General features: G+C 36.7%; 1 long non-coding RNA gene across 1 annotated transcript in view; it reads right to left on the bottom strand.

The window, feature by feature from the left end:
- Positions 1-17617, bottom strand: part of LOC144224605 (uncharacterized) — a 226325-nt gene extending 208708 nt beyond the window's left edge. The window contains exon 1 of the long non-coding RNA XR_013333084.1: positions 17550-17617. This is a non-coding gene — a long non-coding RNA (uncharacterized LOC144224605). The remainder of the gene's footprint in view (positions 1-17549) is intronic.
- Positions 17618-21209: the final 3592 nt, after the last annotated feature.

Below are 21209 nucleotides of genomic sequence, written 5' to 3'. Positions count from 1 at the left end.
CAGGGGAGGGTCAGAGAGAGAGGGAGTCACAGACTGAAACAGGCTCCAGGCTCTGAGCTGGCAGTCAGCACAGAGCCCGACGCGGGGCTCGAACCCACGAACCGCGAGATCATGACCCAAGCGAAAGTCGGACGCTTAACCGACTAAGCCACCCAGGCGCCCCTTAATTTTTTTAAATGTTTTATTTATTTATAGGAGAGAGAGAGACAGCGTGAGCAGGGGAGGATCAGAGAGAGAGGGAGTGACAGACTCTGAAACAGGCTCCAGGCTCTGAGCTGGCAGTCAGCACAGAGCCCGACGCGGGGCTCAAACCCACGAACCGTGAGATCATGACCCAAGCGAAAGTCGGACGCTTAACCGACTAAGCCACCCAGGCGCCCCGAAAAATACGAATATTTTAACCCTATAAAATATTATAAGCTTTGCAACATATTCTGAATACCTCCTTTTTTGTGAGTGTCTTTGGAAACACAATTAGAATATGAAAAGTAACAAGAAAATAAATGCTCAGCACTACTGAGAAATGATACTATATTTTGCAAGCATTTGATAGATCAATTAATTTATCCTTTCTCTTCCCCAAAACCTTTCCCTGATCTAATCCTCCCTTTACTCTGAAGCAATGCCTATTTCCAATGCCATCTGTGGTACAGTCCACAACTTTTTACAGCATTTGGACACAGTCACCTTCGTAAAAAATAAAGAAAAGTATTACCCCAGGGCAGGGGTAATACTAGTCAGGAGAGCAGATATTTGGGATAATAGGGGTATAAGCCCTGAGTGCTAAATTCAAAGTGAAGGAAAATACTTTTCTATGTGTTTTGTTTTTTTCTTAATTGATGTGGACCTGTATTTAAGACATGCAAGGTCTTCCAAAATATAGGGTACTGGGCAGGGGCCACTCTTGTCTAGATCTAAGGGAGCCCTTGCTCAAGATTAGAAACTAAGTTCAGTTGTAGAAAAACAAAGAATGATACATTTCTTGCATAGGCTTGAAAATATATCGAGTATATACTGCTGTAAATTGCTCATACTTCATAAGCCTTTATTGACAAATTTTACTAAAGATTCTTTCTTACTAAACTGGAAGCTTACTCATAACTAGAATTGGGTTTCAATTGATTACTGTAGTCCTTCCTAATAAAGGGCCCATCTTCTGGCACAGACCAGGAAATACTGCTGTAAATGGCGCATTGTTTCTAAGAAGGTTAAACTGGGATCAAGCACATATATGCGATGAAAATGCTTAGGGCAAAAATACCCCCAAGTGATTTAACTGGGAGTATTTCAATAGACAATTAGATAGCAAATCCAGAGATTACTACTAATGTAGTATGTACATTTTTCCTTTTCTTTTTGCATTGTTTCTTTTTGAATGAACAATTTCCAATAGTAAATGTAGGAAACCAAGAGCTCTTTAACCATTAAATTTTCTGATAGCTATTACTTGTATACAGTTGATATACAAGGAAAAATGTTGCTATTAAACTAAATTTTAAGTAAAAGCACATTATAGTAGAAATAAGACCCTCCGGAGTATAATTTTATGAGACCATTATTGCACGGTAGCTTGGGCAGTTGAACTCACATGAAACAAATGGCTCCATAAAACAAGTCCCAAAGTGGCTGATTGCTTAATTAAATTCATATACAAAGCATCCCTCTGCCTTGACATGTGTACATACATATATTAGATATATTTTAAAATTCAGTCTGAAAAATATGACCTCATAAAGATGCAAAGGTTTAGACACCACTTCAAAGCCAAAGAACTTCTTGAAGCAATATTTTACTTGGAACTGTGACTTTTAAAATAATTGCTTTTTTTTTCTTAGCATAGTGAGGAGAGTTTGATGTATACAATATGTGTAAGCTTTTGTCTATAAAGATATGCCGTAGTCTATATGAAATGCCTGCATTGAATGCAAGTACTGCTGATTCTTTCTTCTGGTTCATCAAAACACAGGCATTTCTAAAGAAGTCTGGGAGTGCATAGGAAGAAACACATTTACAAGATCCATCGCCTAATCCTTCCACTGAAATGTGTCTACTTGAAGAATGCTAAGTTAATGAATGCAAATAAATTTAGACATGTTTTTTTGCCTTGAATATAAAATTGTTTTACCACAATGTATTACTCTACTCTTCTGTTTCATGAACCACCTACATGTGGGTAACAGCCCTCCAGGAGCAGAATGCCGTCCAGTCTGTTCAATAGCCTAAAAACATCCTAAAGCCATCTGGTAGTAAATGTGTTCAGGGAAGATGGAAGCAAGGGAGTAAAATGAAGAGACATTATTCAAAATGTGTTTTACTAATTGATTATAAGATTTTATGCCCACAAATGTTCTATCAGTTTCAAGATTTCACACTAAATAACCTGGAATGAATAATTTTAGTCTCTCAATTTTTACCTGTTCTTTTGGGAAATTCCCTAATAATGGCTATCTAACTACCCCAAAGAAGAAGGGAAAACAATACATAAAATCTAGACGAGTACATACAGGTGATTCTCAAATATGGAAAATAAATCAGATCAGTTTTAAATGCATAGTCAAGATATTCTTCATTTGGGTAAAATTCTTTGGACTTACAAACAGAAAAATGAGGAGAGCTTTATACTGGTGTGAATAATTGTGCCCAGACCCTGAAAATGTCCTGCTTAAGAACAACAGCAATCATAAGAATAACTACTTCTTTAGTACTAATGGGGTACCAGGAACTATGTGTAGCATGTTACACTGGTTACCTTATTCTAATCCTCATGACACCTCTATGGAAGTGTTCTTAGTTTAAAGATAAGGAAACTAAGGTACAAAGACATTAAACAATCTGTATAAGATCACAGTTATTAAATGGCAAGTTTGAAATTCCCTGTTTCTACTGACATGAAAGCTCATCCTTTAGCTCCAACCACCATGCTGCCAACTTTAAAGCAAGTCGTGATCTGGCCACAGGGAGAACCTTGCCGGTGCACTTTCAGAACCTCTTAGAGATAATTTTACATTCAGGCCATTGACAAGAAAAACAACAGGATAGAGAGACATCCCAAACATTCACCTCACCAAAGGTAATTGCGAGAGGCAACCAGTGTCCAACCTTACAGTTGTAAAGAAAGATTTATGTAAAAGAAGACGTTTATGTTTAGAAACAGTAGGTGTCTTTCTGAGTCATTTATATTCACAGAGGATGAGCACACTATCTTTTCTCTGGGCCAATCCTCTCAAGGTGTGTGACAACTAAGGAGAGAGGTCACAGAACACGTACTTTGTGTTATCCAGCAAATCAGCCTGAACAGATGGTGTGAGACTCCAACAGCAGAAAGGCTGAGTGAGCTCCCTGTCTGAATAAAGAGCATGTGTGAGCTGTCATGGCCCTACTTATCACTTCCACCTCAGTCACCCTCTTGGCAAATGCCATAGCTAAAGAGTACAGGGCAGACCTTGAATATAAGAGCTGATATTACTATTGTCTTGCAAAAGAAATGCACCCCATACTCAAAATAAAACATAGAGATTAGTGGATAATGTTTACCAAGCATGCATAAGACTTTAGGACAAGGAATTGTAATGACAAGGAATTGAATTGATAAGGAAGTGTAATGTTTACTTTATCAGGATATGTAATCATAATGAGGCCAGAGGGTCATTTTGTTGTGCTACCTCTAAACATCACACTTCATCAAATACAGAGATTACTTGTTATCCACATAGTTATGAATGGCCCTGATGTGATACAAAGAGTCTTCAGCCCTTCTAGCAATGACTTCCATGTAGGATTTGGTTGGGGAGCAGGGAACATAGGGATCTGTTTTCCAGTTTGCAACTGGAAAATGTTATTCAAAATATTTATAACAAAGGTATCAGAGAGAGAATACCTGAATTCTTGCTCCTCTATGTCATCATAGTTTTGTTTCTCGTATTATTTTGTCACTTTTAGCAAGAAAAGAAACCATATGACATAGTGTCACTAGCTAGACCCCAAGACCTGATTTTTACTGCCCACCTGCTTGTACTCATCCTTTTCCCACATTTTTTCTTAAGCTTCTCTTTCCAGCTTATCTTTTAACTCAGGCAAATGGAAAGCTAACCCACCCCTCAAGCTTAAGGGCTGCCTTGACAAGGACCTCCAGCCAGCCAAGACCACCCAGACCGGCTTTAGTGGAACACTTGACTGACATCTGTGTAGATGGATCATGGACTGACTTCTAGAATGACCAACAACTACCTTTATGTCACTATAATATTAAAATCTCCGCGCAAGGAGCCTCAGCCTCATTTACATAACATGTGATGGATGTATATGCATGTTTCCCTAAGGAGCTTCTGTAGCCTTCTGCCCACCTCTACATATGATAACAAGGCTTTCCTATCTTATATATTGAGATTTTGAGGGTGCTTTAAATATTTCCAAATATAAGGCTCTTTTGATATGTAAAACTCTTGAATTTTACCCCTTGATTTTTTTTCAAGGAAACTCATTTTTAAGGTTTTGTTTGTTTGTTTGTTTTTTGTTTTACCAATCTCCGTACCCAACTTAGGGCTCAAACTGACAACCTTGAGATCAAGAGTCCCATGTTCTTCTGACTGAGCCAGCCAGGCACCCCTCAAAGGAACTGATTTTAAGATCTATATTTTCAGCAAATATTTATCAAATGCCACAGAACACAAGGTATTTTTTGTGGAGTCTCAGAAGACATAAATATATATAAGACACAGATATTCTTGACCTCAAAGAGAACTTATTGTCAAGTGACAAAGGTAAAAAAATAACCAAAGCTATAATGCTAAACAGCCCAAGGGAAGTGCCATTTGAATGATAGAAACTAAATGCCTAAAAGAACTTCAGAGTTTCAATTTGGCTCAGAACTTTTGAATGACCTTATACAAATTGTGAGTGTGGCCAAGTTCAAAGCACTTGAAGTAAGGAAGACTCTTTGTTTTAAAGGTCCTAGAATGTAAATTTCTTGGTGTTCCTGTGTTACCAGGATCCTCCCTGGCTCAATCCACCTGATAATAAAACAAACCAGCCAGTAAACGGTTTACTGTTAAATAACTTTGATTCCGTTTTACTGCAACGTTATTACCTTTTGCCAAAACACCAAATACTCACTCAATATTAAGAGAACATCTCTCCTCATATGTTTGAGTATTTTTGTGAATTAAAGGCATAAAGAATATTAAAGTTGCAAGAAAATTCAGAAAAAAAGGTGATGAAATGCTGAAACCCAGGTAAGTGAAGTAAATCATAAATAGAAAGATTAGAACCTGGGTTTCCTAATTTCTTAATCCAGTGTTAGTTCTACCACATTGTTCTGATTAAGTACTAAGTTTTCAAACTCATTCAGTTCTTGAAAATGCTGTCTATAGGTATTTTTGCTCTGATCATCTTTGACTTTTTGCTAACATTGTTTTACGAGTTATGTGTCTATGTCTAAGATAGAAAAACTTGAGTGTAGAATTCTTAAAGGCAGTAAAAGGATAAAGCAACTTGACAAAAAAATTAACAACTTTTGAATCATATTTTATGAAGCACACAAATCTGTCATCAATATGAGAGTTGATGTCTTATCAATTTTAGATTTTGAAAGATGAATGCCACAGAATGATAGGGACTAAATCTGACTTTATTGTTGATGCTAATTTGGAGATCCTCAACTGTACACCTTGCCTTTGAAACACCCCTGCAGTTTCCATTTCATTTACAAATGAAAATCATCTGTCAAGTTGACTCCCTCAACCTATCGTCAGTCAACTGAAAGCCAGCCTATGCTAATCTCTCTCATGACATTTTGTGGCATACTATTCTTTTCATTCATGAAACTTTTCTCATGGCAATATGGTGATTTGAAATCTTCTTTCTGTATCTACATGTGTGTGTTCATTAGTTTAATATCTTCATCTGACACACTGTAAGCTGTGTGAAATTAGTCAAATGTGCATCAATTTGCTCCTGTCACCAGTGGTTATTCAGTAAATAGCTTTTGAATTACCAAAGGATAAATGTTGGGTAACCTTTCTGAATTTGAAAATTGATAGGTATTCTTAATTTTTAAAGGGAGAGTAATACTGTATTACACACAATAAATATAATTTTGAGTCTATTACTACTTGGATTAGACAGGGTCATTTTATTTATTTATTTTCTTAAATAGTTTATTGTCAAGTTGGTTTCCATATAACACCCAGTGTTAGGGTCATTTTAGGTCCAAGTGATAAAACCCTACCCAATCTCATTTAAACAAAATTGAGAGTTTATCCACACAAAACTGGAAGATCTAAGGTTGCCATTGATATAAGGTAAGGTTTGATCCTTCCTTTAATGTGTGGCACTAGAATGAATACTAAACAAAATCAGGGATATTTGTTTGTTCAGTGATGTATCCCAAGTTCCTAAGTCAGTCTTTGTCATATATCATATGCTCAATAAATACTTGTTGAATAAATGAGTGATCAATCTCTGTCTCTCAGATAAACTTTCCTATCTGATGGTGTGGAAGGAAGAATAATCACCCCCAAAGATAGCCATACCTTATACATGAGGACTTGTGAATATGTTACCTGACACAGCAGAATAAACTTTACAGGTATGCTTGACGTTAGAACCATAAGGTGGACATATTATCTAAAGGGGCCCAATCTAATCACATATAGTCTTTTTTTTTTTTAAGTTTTTTATTTATTTCTAGGAGAGAGAGAGAGAGACAGCATGAGGAGGGGAGGGTCAGAGAGAGAGGGAGTCACAGACTCTGAAACAGGCTCCAGGCTCCGAGCTGGCAGTCAGCACAGAGCCCGACGCGGGGCCCGAACCCACGAACCGCGAGATCATGACCTAAGCGAAAGTTGGAGGCTTAACCGACTAAGCCACCCAAGCGCCCCTAATCACATATAGTCTTAAAATCAAAGAAGTTTGGCCAATAATATATAGAAATATGACCATAAAAAAGGAGGCATGTGTCCTGAAGACAAAATCTGCTGTTTTTGGCTTTGTAGATTCATGCTTGGGGGATATTGGGGCCATGTGTTTGGCTGCAAGACCATCAAGTAGAAGAGGAATCGTTTGTAAAGGAAGCAGTAGGTTGTGTTACCAGAAGACAGGAAGGGAAAACTTCAAGTTTCTTGACATGTTATAGGGAAGACAGAATTTACACATGAAATAAGACAAAATGCAAATAAAGGCCAAAATACTTGTTACACACAATAATAACTATTTAATCCTAAGAAGGAAAGAAATACCATTAGCCCAAAATGTTACCAAAGCACACAGAGTAAGAAAACCTAAAATGTGTTTTAAAGATGTTGGGAAAACAGAATGGAATCACAATGTGGAGACGATCTTCTAATTAGAAATTGTAATAAAAGCATGGCTATTGTGGAAAATGTGAAGAGACAAGGCAATTTTGAATGGAATGGGAACTTTTTCTGGCAAAAATCTTCAAAATTTTATGAAGGATAAAAAAGAAACAGACTGAAGGTATCAAGGTATTAAAGTTTTAAAAAATTATCTATAAACATGAGATTGTTTTTATAAGAATATATTATAAAGTAAAAACACATTTTCCTCTACAACTGCACTACATACTGAAGCCCAAAAGTGTTTAAGTTTTCTAATTTTCTTCATGTCTTTAAAATTTTTACTGAAACACTACTGTCCAAAAAATATGAATGTTCAGCAATATATGCTTCCCTGTGTGGATCCAATATTATGATCATAGAAATTCAAAGAAGCAAACTTTGCTATTGAGGCAGGATTAGAAAATCCACTGTAGAAAGGTCTGAAAGACTTAAGGGAATCACTGTAATTAAAGAGAAATGTTGATATTAAGCCTATAAAACATATGATTCATCCTTTTGCTTCCTAGGGTGATTCATCGTGTCATCTGATATTTAATCTTTATTTTCTTTTCTTCTTCAGGGAGAAAAATGTAGCTGGAGCTACAGCTTCCTATTTGCTGCCAACAAAATTATCAGCATTTTCCATCATCTATGCATCATCAATCTCTCCCTCTCTATGAGCTATTTCCCCCAAGCATTTTAAAGGTATTCTGCTCTCTAATTTTACATAAGAACAAAACTAAGTTAAATCTTCTTGAAGTCTCCTTCCACCTACTGTCTCGTTCTCCTTTCCTCCACAGGCAAACACCTTTACAAACTAACCTTCATTTCCCATTTAGTCCTTGATTTGCTACACTGTGCCTTTGCTTCCAACCTTCCAAAGAAACTGTTCGTGATGAAGGTACAAAGATCTCCATTCCTCCCATTAGTTTTCATTTATCTCATCTCATCCAGGTCTCTGCTCAAAATAACCTCCTCACAGAATTCTTCAATGCTTCTTCTCCTTGATCTTTGCCCTATCTTTTTTCCCATCCTAATGCAAAGAGATCTTTTTCTTAACAAGTCCCATTTGCTTTGGGTTTCAGTTCTCTTCATTATCGACTCTTCCCATGCGGTCTTTATTTGCTTCCATAACTTCAGTTACTATGTGTTCCCTGACAACTTTAAAATGTATGCCTCCACCCAAAGCCCTTGTCTTGAGTTCCAAGGAAATATTTCAGGTAGTCTACTGATGCCTCCTCATGGAGACATCTCAAACTAAATAATACATCTTCTCTCCTTTCATGCACCATGCCTTTAATTTATATTTACCAATTCCTCATTCAAGTCACCATCCACTCCTTTAGTCCTGGTTGACTCTCAGGCATCATGACTTTTCAGTTCTCCATCCTCAAGAGCTCCTGACTGCAGCCATTTTTCTCGACTCCTGCTAAAATGCTTATTCCTTAGGCTTTCATTATTTCCCAGGTGGATTCTTGCCACAGACTTCTCACTGGTGTTCTTGCCTGTCATCATGTCTACACCCCTCATAAACTTGCCATATTGCTTATTATTGACAACTCAAAAATTCAAGATAACATAATATAAAAGGTCAGTCATGGCATTTTCCTTATGTTTCACCCCCATTGCTGTTTAGCACATGCCCTGTGTCTTCATCCATCTCTGTGCTTTCTGCATGCTGCTTACAGTCTCTCATGTCTTCCTCCATCATTTCCTCTTGGGCTGGCTAATTCTTATTTGTCTTTCACACCCCAACTGAAATCCTGCTTTCTGCAAGCTCCTCTTCTGTCTGCTCCTTGCTCCCAACACCCAAAGCCACATTAGGTGGCTCCCCAGCGTATTCCCACAGCTTCCTCCCCTTCTTCTCATAGGCTTCTTGTACTCAAATACAATATTAAAATTCTCATTTATGACTCTCGCGCAGGCTAACTCTAGGGATGCTTCCGAGACTCCAGCATCCCGAATTTGGATCCATTGAGAGAGAGAGAGAGAGAGAGACATTGAGAGTGACATGGGTCAATCTCATGACCTGAGCAAAAATCAAGAGTTGGATGCTCACCCAACAGAGCCACCCAGAAGCCCCTTAAGGAGAGTGGGTGAGGAGGTGAAGCGACTGAGAACCACAGCCTCCCTTGCAGACCTGCCTCAGTCCCAGTTCTGCAGAGAATAAATAAACATTAAAAAGAAAAGTTAGGAGAGAGGTAAGATGGCAGAGAATTAGAGAGCTCTGTACATGTTGTTCACCCGCATCTCTGAAGCCAAGAAGGCCTGAAGCCATAGGACACTGAACCGCAGTACTCTCGGAGGAAAAGAGACAGAGTCCACTGAGAGGATACCTCACTGGTGCGTGAGTGTGAACTGGGGGAGATAAAGATGGACCAGGATCCGGAGACATGGAGGGTGGGGGAGGGAACCCCTTTTGCGGGGAGCAGAGGAGACTCGAGGGGAAGAGAAAGAGCTGCTGAAGCTGCTCATAGAGCTGTCCCTGGAGAAGAGAAAAATCTCAGCTTGGGACAGAGAGTGATCCTATTTCTAGCTGTGGTGTTGACTTTGGGCTGGATGGCACCAGGAGAAACTGCCTGCAGCAATCCCAGCATGATATCCAGATGGGAAGCAGCCCAGTCTCAAACTGCTCCGCTGCTCTCCTGGCTCGATCCCCAGCTGGGAAGTGGCCGAACTGCAGGATTATATTTCAGGTGGTATCAATAAAGCCACAGACTAAGACCTGGAAACCAGGTGGGGCTTGGGGCATAGAACAAGGCCCACCTTGGCTACACACGTGGCACAGGGAGATCAGACCCAAAAGAGTGATTTGCAATGCTTGGTTGGAGAAGCATATTCCCAAAGCTTCCTCCCCTTCTTGTCATAGGCTTCTTGTACTCAAATTAAACACAATATTATCACTTATGACTCTCTCGCAGGCTAACTCCAGAGATGCTTCTGAGACTCCAGAGTCCCAAATTTGTATCTGTTAAGAGACAGAGAGAGCATGAGAGTGACATGAAAGCTAGCCAAAATGACAAAATAGAAGAACTCTCCTCTAAAGGATTTCCAGGAAGAAATGACAGCTAAAGAGCTGCTTAAAACATATATAAGCAACATAAATGAACAAGAATTTAGAACAACAGTCATAAAATTAATCACTGGGCTTGAAAAAAGCATGGAAGACACCAGAGAAGCTATTGCTACAAAGACTATGCAAAGACTATGGACCTTAAAAATAGTTGTGATGAATTTAAAAATGCTATAAACGAGGTACATAATAAAATGGAGACATTACAATGCATGGATTGAAGAGGCAGAGAGGAGAATAGGTGAATTAGAAGACACAATTATAGAAAAAGAGGAAGCCAAGAAAAAGAGAGAGAAACTGATCCAGGAGCACAAAAGGAGAGTTTGAGAACTGAGTGATACAATCAAATGGAAGAATATCCATATCATAGGAATTCCAGAAGCAGAAGAGAGAGGGAAAGGTGCTAAAGGGGTATTAGAAAAATTATAGCTGAGAACTTCCTCAATCTGGGGAAGGAAACAGACATCGAAATCTAAGAGGCACAGAGAACTCCCCTCAGATGTAACTTGAATCAATCTTCTGCATGATATATCATAGTAAAACTGGCAAAATATTAGAAGAGAGAATTCTGAAAGCAGCTAGGGATGAAAGGGCCCTAACATACAAAGGGAGACCTATCAGAGTGGTTGCAGACCTATCTACTGAAACTTGGCAGGCTAGAAAGGAATGGCAGGAAATCTTCAATATGATGAATAGAAAAAATATACAGCCAAGAATCCTCTATACAGCAAGCCTCTCATTCAGGATAGAAGGAGACATAAAAGTCTTCCCAAATAAACAAAAAATGAAAGAATTCATCACCACTAAACTGCCACTACAAGAAATCCTAAGCGTGACTCTATGAGGGAAATTTTGCAAGGAACACAAGGTACCAGAGACACCACCACAAGCATGAATCTTACAGAGAAGACAATGACTCTAAACCCATATTTTTCAATAACAACACTGAATATAAAAGGTATAAATGCTCCAAAGACATAGGGTAGCAGAATGGATAAAAATACAAATCCATCTACTTGCTGTCTACAAGAGACTCATTTTAGACTGAGGACACCTTCAGATTGAAAATAAGGGAAAGGAGAAATATCTCTCATGCTACTGTAAGTCAAAAGAAAGCCAGAGTAGCCATACCTATATCAGACAACTGGGTTTTAAAGTAAAGGCAGTAACAAGAAGGGCATGAAGAAGGGCATTATATAATAATTACAGGCTCTATCCATTAGGAAGAGCGAAAAATTATAAATGTCTACGCAATGAATTTGGGAGCACCCAAATACATAAAACAATTAATCACAAACAAAACAATCTTATGGATAAGAATGTGATAATAGCAGGGGGCTTTAATACTCTACTTACAGCAATGGATAGATCAACTAGACAGAAAATCACTAAAGAAACAATGGACTTGAATGACACATTGGACCAGATGGATTTGACAAATATATTTAGAACTCTACATCCTGAGGATATGGAATACACTTTCTTCTCAAGTGCACGTGGCACATTCTCCAAGATAGATCACATACTGGGTCATAAAGCAGCCCTGAATAAATATAAAAAATTGAGATGATACCATGCATATTAACAGAGGACCATGAGGGAGAAGAGGGGGAAAAATAGTTGGGGAGAGGGAGGGAGGCAAACCATATGAAAGTCTTGAATGCTGAGAACAAACTGAGGGCTGATGGGACTGGGGTAGAGGGGAAGGGCGGTGATGGGCATGGAGGAGGACACTTGATGTGATGAGCACTGGATGTTATATGGAAACCAACTTGACAATTAGCTATGAAAGAAAATAAAATAAAATAAATAACATAAAATAAAATAACATAAAATAAAATATTTAAAATAATTTATCATTTACTTGCTATACCCAGTATCAGCCGAGGAGTTATCAGTAAGGTAACATTAGTTGCCAAGATAAACCAGCTCAAAATGTCAGCATTTTAACACTAAATGTCTATTTCTAAAACTTAAACTACCTGTCAAAGAAAAAAACTAGGTCTGGGACAAAAGTAACAGAGGCTACCTATTTATAAATGTGGGCAAGAGTATCCATATGCCATCACTTTTATTTCATCAGAGGATCAAAGGTGTCATAAAGGAAAGTGAATTTTAAAGGCTATAAAGAAGAATACAAGTGTTGTATTAAAATGGTATCTTTGAAAGTGGGGGAGACTCTGATTGGTCTCCAGATATATTTGGCAAACATGCTGGCTGGAGGGAACAAGTGAATAGTTTCAGGGCATTTCAAAAGAGGAAATGTTTCTCAATATTAAGCCGAAAGGGTGTGTGTGTATGTGTGTGTGTGTGTGTGTGTGTGTGTGTGTGTGTGTGTGTGTGTATCTGGCCATTTCTTCTTTAAAAACTTTTTTTAATCTTTATTTATTTTTGAGAGAGAGACAGAGACAGATACAGAGTGTGAATGGGGGAGGAACAAGAGAAAGGGAGACACAGAATCTGAAGCAGATTCCAGACTCTAAGCTGTCAGCATAGAGCCTGCCATGGGACTTGTACTCACAAACTGTTAATTCATGACCTGAGTCAAAGTTGGACAGTTAACCAACTGAGCACCTAGGCAACCCCTGGCCATTTCTTCTAACAAGTGGTTGTTGATGGGGTGCCTTCTTGTGGCCATACTATCATCATAGTCTTTAGTGGGGTGGCTGCCATGGCAGGAAGGTTCTCAGACCCAGCCAATTTTCCTGGTATTTGTGTGGCTTTCTCCCGTATGGTGATTGCGCATCTGGGCTGCTTCTTTTTTATGGCCCTTCCATCCTCAAGGTTTATATGAACAGATTAAAAATATATATGTACTGGAACTATACTTCTCACAAATTCCAAACAGGAACTAATAAACATCACTTTTGTTCACGTTCCATAGGCAAAAATCTTGTCCTAAGGCAATGCCTGGACACTAAAGGGTCTGGGAAATGTAACCTTCATTGGGCAGGTCCCTCCCAGGGACTTCTTACTCTATGAAGGCAGAACAGAAGTTCCAGATAAAAGCTCCTAGCTACCATCTCTACTACACATCCCCATGAGATTGTGAATTGTAAAAAACAAAAGCAAAACACTATTTCCATTGCTTTGCAAAATTAGAATGTCACATATTTGTTGCTCAAAAACAAAATGGTTGATTGTTTAAATCAATAAATGTTGGAATGGCTCTGTCATCTGAAAACTCTGAATCACTAAAATTTCCTTCTATTCCTAAAGATTTACTCAAGCAAATTATGGTTAATAATGAAAAAAGCCTTATAATCTATAAATATAAAGCATCGTTCTGAAAGCTAACATTGAATATTCCCGTACTTGCAAAAAAATGAAAATGAATCTAAGAAGCTACTATAGATATAATACATATCAAATAAACTAATAGAATATATTAAACAGTAAAAAAAATCAATATTATAAAATAAATTATGGAAAAAAGTGCTGAAAACCCTTGCTAAAGAAATCTTCCTAGTATTTTGAGAAGGGAGTTCAGAAAGGTCATAGATTTTATCTTAATAATTAAATAAAAGTAGGTTTTCATATAGTATTTTGAGATAATTTTTGAGGCACAAGATCATTCTTAACAATCTATTCTATTTGTCACTTGAAGATAATTCTAAAATAAAATTTTCAAAAATAAAGTATGAAATAATTATCAGCACATCACCTAGTGAAAAATAGAATAAACAACTTTCCAATTAGTTTTAGAGGTATTCAGGAATGAATTATCCTCTGCTTTCAGGTTTTCATGAATAATTCAAATTCTGCTGTCAGTAGACCTAATTAGTAATTATCCAAACTATTTTGAAATTATCTGGTTTGAAGCTACCTGTGTTGCAACTAGATTTATTTCTGATATAATTATTAACCCCATCTATGTTGGTTTTATCTCTCTTTCTATTTCAGGTAATGGAACAGACGTCTCCAGATAGCAAAAACCCTACTGTTTATTAATGTACCATTACCAATTAGCCCCTCTAGTACTAAGAAACTGACAGCATATACCATACAGAGATTTTTAAGACCTTTATAAATGCTATATTCTACTGATTTAACTACATAACTACAGGGAGAGACAGCTGGCCTTAAAAGGGAAGAATAAACTCAAGAGTAAGGATGATGGAAAGATAGTGAGGCAATAGGACTTACTCAGGGATAGAGTGAAACATACTCAAATGGTTGTAGAGCCTCCCTGCCCCAACACACACACAGAACTCCTCCCCATGGGAACCTTGAAAACAACTCAACACATTCAGAAGTAACATGGTACAAAAACAGAAATTCACTAGTTTAATGCTGCATCATAATGCCAGAGATTATATTTTCTTTATATTTTAAATCGCAGTACATCTCATGGTATATATTCCTTAGTAACACTATTTGGACTTGTAAACATATCACCTGTCGCCACCCCCCACTCCAAAACCAAAGCTTACAAAATAAATTTTTACATTCTTACCCCAAAGCAAAATCTGCAACCTAAAATTTCTAAGTTTTTGGATAAAACAAAACTTAAGACAAAATTGTAATTGTGATGCAGAACATATTTCAATGATGGCTGCAAGTGCATCATATATTCTGGGATGAAGATTCTAATTAATCATGGACATATTCCCTGATTCATTCTAATTGTTTCTAGATTTAGATAAGATTATATCACCTTCTTATTTTCATTAAATTTTTGTTTTTACTTAAGGTTTTTAGGGATTACAACACTATGCAATTTTTTCAAAATAATCAGAAGCATTTAGATTTAACTTTAAGGAGTACATTATAAAATTTTACTTCACAATTCCTATTTTCCCCCAGTAATAGTTTTGGCTATTTCTGTCATTAATAACTTCCTTCATATCCATACCCATGCAAATTAAAATTTAAAAAAAAAACCCTCTATTTCCTTCTTTAGTCTTCTTTCTATAAATCTAGTTTTCACCAACAGCTGAGAAGAATAAAAGATGTGATAGGCTTGTGGTCATTTCTTGAGTCTTTGCCTGCTTAACATTTTTACTTCACAGTGTTTTTCTCTCTGTTTTGTTCTTTCTCTTGGAAGTATTTATAGAAACTTTTCTTATTTCCTTTGAGTCCCTTAGCTACATTATTTCATTTTGCTTTCTTGACTCTCTTATTGTGTGCCAGCATTTCTTGATGGCTAGCTTATATCTATTCCTTTCAATCTTCCCTCTTTTCCATTTCCTGTACAGTTCTATTTTGTATTTCAGCGCTTAGAGAAACCCACCCTCACCCACAGATATTTTTTAATCTTCTCTGTATTTTTAACCTATATTGGAATAGCTGTGGAGCTTTCCATGCTGAGCTCATCTTAAAACTTATTTCTTCCCCTTTTTCCCTCACCCTAGCAGTCAGCCACTGACTTCATTTGAACTGAATATATTGCCATAAAAAACTCTTCAACTTTAGCCACTATTCATTATATTAGAGACACGGAACAGTTACTTAACAATTTTAAGGGACTTATTGATCTGAAAACAAAATGGGACATTTTATACCTGTTTCCATGTTATTGAACAAATAAGCAAATGGGTAATACAGTATGATTGTATACTAAATCCTCCTGGGTCATTGAGATAGGACTGGCCTCCCTGACCTAAAACAACAGAAAGTTCAGATGACCTCTTTGTAGACAACTACAGTTGATTAATTGATGGGTATAATGGACAAACAATGACAAACTGACACCGTTACCATGATCAACTCTCAGTTCACTTATTCTAAAGTTGTTCTGAATTAAAATCCTCCTGAGACTCAAAAAATTTATTAAAGTAACCTTAGCACCAAAGTATATTTTTGAATTCTCAAATGGTATATTATATTTTTTAAATATAGCCATGGATCCCTAGAAGATGATGTCATATGAACAGCTAGCCTAAAAGTCAAAATTTCAAGTTAAAAAAAAAAAACCTCTTGTTAAACCTACAGACATACATTTTCAGACAAAAATCTACTGAATGTCTGTGACTAGTTTTGAAAATCTAAGAAATAACCTGAACCCTGGCAAGTTTTATTAACCAAAACCTACTTTCAGACATTAAGACCTGTTCCTGCCCAGATTTTTAATGTTATCCCAATAATCCATTGTGTGCTCTGAAATAAATGAGCTAAAGCCAAGAAAATTAAACTAAAAGCTCTCCTCCAAATGCAAAAGAAATATAAATATAGAGATGATATGAAAGATGTAACTATAGATTGCTTATGAATCATCAGGGTGGTACATTTAGGAGCAAGGGCAAATATTACCTCAGTTCATTGGACTGTCACCAGTTGAAGAAGGAACAGAAATTAAATCTTAGCTTCAGTGTGACTATTTGGATACATTGATTTGAATCAGTCTATATATAGACTACATAGACCTTTTATATTTTTGTATGCAGATGTGCTCAAACATCTGAATAGCTAAAAAGCAAATGATCAAGTATAAAATCAAGCAGTCTCTCACAGGAGGTAGAAGAAGAAAAATCACCCGGAAGTAAAACTGCCTGCTAAAGAATCACTCTGTTCCCTTCCTACCCGAGTAGAAAGGAAGGCATTCTCCATATTGCATCTGTAAATAAATGACTGAAAACTTAGTCATGAAAAAAAGAAAAAGGACAACTTTTTGTACCATGAAGAAAGGGTAAAAGTAAAATATCATCAACATTAAGTGGATTTTTTTCTTTCTTATAGATTTTACATTTTAAACACATATGTCATGACATTTTAATGTAGCAGTCTGAAATGGAGAAATAGCACATTGATTTTGTGCCCCAGAGAAAAATAAACAATAGCACTTTCAAAAAAGGTTTTGGCCTGAGATTCTCTTGAACCATATAAAGGACATTTATCCCCAAATTGAATGACATTAGTAATGGTTGCACTTCCTGGCTACTCTTTCCATCTAAATATTCTGGTTTGATCCATCAATGAGGTTACTATAGTGCCCAAGCTGTAATAAAGTGCACTGATGAAAAATTACTATAAATCCATATTGATTTTAAGAATACCATCAAATCTGAATACAATGCATCAATAAAGAAAGATTGATATCCTTCATGTATTTAGCTATAAAATCAGCAATTTTCAGAGGAAGTTAATAAAAGTCATAAAAATATGTACATCCAAGTAGTACATATGTTGAATATTTTTCCTACCTGAAATTCTTTTCCTTTCTGTTTTTAGTTTATTGGAGACAGACTGTGTGACGATTCTCAGTACTCCTAAAGTAAATGAAAGAAAAACACTTTTGTCAGGATCAAAGTAAATGTTAAAGAAGTTTAAAAAAATGTATATTCTACTTTTGACACAGGTAAAATCTATTAATAGTAATATGAGTTACATTTGGCCACAGAGGAATTATTTAACTTCTCCTATGTTTAAATACTGTCATCTGAAGATTCTGTTTGTTGACACATGTGGTATCTGAGGTCCATTGGGCATAGAGAAAGTAAAATAATATTTGTATATTTTTCTTTTATGAAACACACAACTCCACCAGAAGATATACATTGGAATCTCATTAAAATACTCTAATTGGGATATATGATACAAGACTGATCTTTAGATGAAATTATAATAAGCTAATATTCTTCTGAAGCCAGATTTGCAGAATGGAGTGTAAAACAATCCTCAAGCATATATAAACAAGTTGGTTGACTTAGAAAATATCAACTCAAATGCCATTTTGACAATGAGAAACTCCCATTTACCATTTTTTAAATTACAAGTGAATGGAGGCTTCTTTACTCCCTTTTTTTCCCCTCAAATTACAGTAGAAACCTCAAGTGATGAAAGCTTTAAAGATGAAACCCAGGATGGAACATCCTCTTTGCCTTTGGAAAACATAAGGAAGTCTACATGGCCAGTTCCCACCTGACATAGGAAGAGAAAGGTCAAAAATAGGAAAGAGAGCTCCTTTCAAAGATATGAAGAAGGTGTTTTTGGTCCTTCGCATACGTGCTTTAAAAGATAGAAGTAGATTTGATAGGCCTGCCTACAATGACCAGTGCCATCATCTTCTCTGGACTCCACCCATTTTTACTGAGTGTATATTCCATATGGACAGTTATTTCTAACTGAGTACTATCCCATAATGTGATGCCACAGAGGCCTCCAAAACAACTCTGTATTTTCATTTCCATTTTTAGAAAAAAGCTTAGGCAGTAATTTGAAATTTCTTATTTCAGGATGCTTCTGAGTTTGTGATTCAAGACAATGACAACTTATGTCAGCTGGGATTAAAGCTATCCAGAATTGTTTTTAATCCATAGACTTTTTCAAACAAACTAATAGGCTGCAATTTATTAACCTGACAACCCTACTGAACTCATTTTATATTTCACATTCAAGAATCTGAATATCCCAGAAATGACAGTACAAATCACACATTCAGCTGTAATCAAATTTATTTTCAGTACAGGCAAGCCTTTTCCAAAAGACCAAGTAATTTGATGTAAATACCCTGCCTTTCAAGTTGGAGACAGACCAAACTTTGGCATTTTTCACTGAAATATTTATTTATATAAATAAAATAGCTTGATATTGCTATTCCCCCTTTTCATGATTCAGACAGTCGAAAAGTAAGAACAGCCCTGAGTTAATTATATTTGTCAACACTTTGTCATTAGCACACATGTTCTATTGGAACTGAACTTGTGAAGGTTTCTAGATAAAAACTGAAGGAGGGTGTGTGGTAAATATTGTAGATTATGTGCATGCATCACTTTCTCCTCTCTCCTGTAAGCTCACTAAAATTACAGGAAGGAGAAGAAGAAGAAGAAGAAGAAGAAGAAGAAGAAGAAGAAGAAGAAGAAGAAGAAGAAGAAGAAGAAGAAGAAGAAGAGGAGGAGGAGGAGAAAGAGGAGGAGAGAAAGGAGGAGGGGGAGGGGGAGGAAGGGAGAAGGGAAGAGGTAGGAGGTGGGGGAGGAGCAAGGGAGGGAATAGCTCTAGAAACACTAAGGAATAGAAGCAGGTGTACAATAGCTAAAAGATGTTAACAAGTTTTTTGGGGACATGAAAACCAAGTGGATGAGTGATAAATAGTTATTAAAACAGACAAAACATAAAACCTAAAAAAGAAAGTTGAAGTCCATGCATGAAAGGATGTCAATATGAAGCAGCCATTTATGTAGCAGAATCCCAAAAAGTCTTAGGAATTAATAGCGTTAGATATTTTAGGATGAGGAAATCATTGTGAGACTAAAAATAGGGGGAGTATATGAAAATCAGTTTAAAGGAGCAATTAGACTTCTTAATTTCCTTTCCATCCGTAACCATTTAAAAGACTTCTCTCAACTTTGGTATATTTGGAGGACTTAACTGGCTCTTGACACAAAGATTGAGGCATCAGTAGCAGCCTAGAATAGGACCACAATTTAATACTGAAAACAGAAGACTACTTACACATATAAATTTATGATTTCTCCTACAGGACTCCAGCACCCTGGTTATCCTGTCCCAACCTGTAACTAGAGAATGTTCCTTGGAGAAACATCTAAACCCAAAGAAAAGATACACAGGTAGTGAAATTTAGACATCACCAATAAATTGGTGATTCTTCCCTGATCACCGAAACAGAAGTCCAACAGCCAACAAATTCTGTCCAAATAACAGATTCTCTGGTTTCTAATGTTTCAATCTTAAATATAAATAAATGGTCAAAGATCACCCAAACTTGAAGAAAACTTTCAACATAAACATTAGAAACAAACAAAGAACAACAACAAAATATAAAACCAAACTGATGTAAAGAAATAGATACAATACAGGAAATGGAAGTCAACTTTGAAAAGTGTATATGTAATTAATTTTCTTGAGGATACTGCTCTGCAGAAAAAAAGAACAGGGTGCTATTTTTTTTAAGGACAGTTAGATAAAAATAAAGAGACCTTTTGTATATATAAATATGACAATTAAGCCTTCAGTTGAGCGTCGCCTGGGTGGCTCAGTCAGTTGAGCATCCTACTTCAGCTCAGATCATGATCTCATGGTTTGTGAGTTCAAGCCCCACGATTGGCTCTGTGACAACAGCTCAGAGCCTGGAGCCTACTTTGGATTCTGTGTCTCCCTCTCTCTCTGCCACTCCCCTACTTGTGTTCTGTCTCTCTCTCTGTCTTTCTCTCAAAAATAAATAAACATTAAAAAAAATTTAACTTCCAGTTGAAGTTTTGGAAGACAAAACTGAGAAATCTTTCAAAAAGCAGTATGAACATGGCAATGAGACAGAATGAAATCTGGTCATTTGTAGCAACGTGGATGTAACTTGAGGGTATTATGTTGAGTGAAATAAGTCAGGCAGAGAAAGACAGATACCATATGTTTTCACTCATATGTGGAATGGGAGAAACTTAACAGAGGACCATGGGGGACGGGAAGGGTAAAAAATAGTTAAGGAGAGGGAGGGAGGCAAACCACAAGAGACTCAAATACTGAGAACAAACTGAGGGTTGATGGGGGGTGGGGGAGAGGGGAAAATGGGTGGTGGGCATGGAGGAGGGCACTTGTTGGAATGAGCACTGGATGTTATATGGAAACCAACCTAACAATAAATTATATTTTTAAAAAAAGGTGTGTGAAAGAAAAAAATAAATTAAAACAATTAGACAATTATTGGAAGTACAATTGCTGACCAACAAAAGTTCTAGGGAAAAAAGTACAAAGAAAATAGGACAAATTTGTTCCAAAAAACAAAATAACATTTCTCTAAACTGTAAGACATACAATAATTATCACCACAGCTAATGAAAAGTGACACCCACCAGGGCACATAAACATAAAGTTTCTGAGCTCTGGTGATAAAGATATCCTAAAAGTTT

Source organism: Crocuta crocuta, unplaced genomic scaffold (assembly GCF_008692635.1).
Source record: "Crocuta crocuta isolate KB4526 unplaced genomic scaffold, BGI_CrCroc_1.0 scaffold192, whole genome shotgun sequence".
NCBI classification, from domain to species: Eukaryota; Metazoa; Chordata; class Mammalia; order Carnivora; family Hyaenidae; genus Crocuta; species Crocuta crocuta.
The sequence above is the reverse complement of the archived record's forward strand: the minus strand, read 5'-3'. Positions and strand labels throughout refer to the sequence as shown.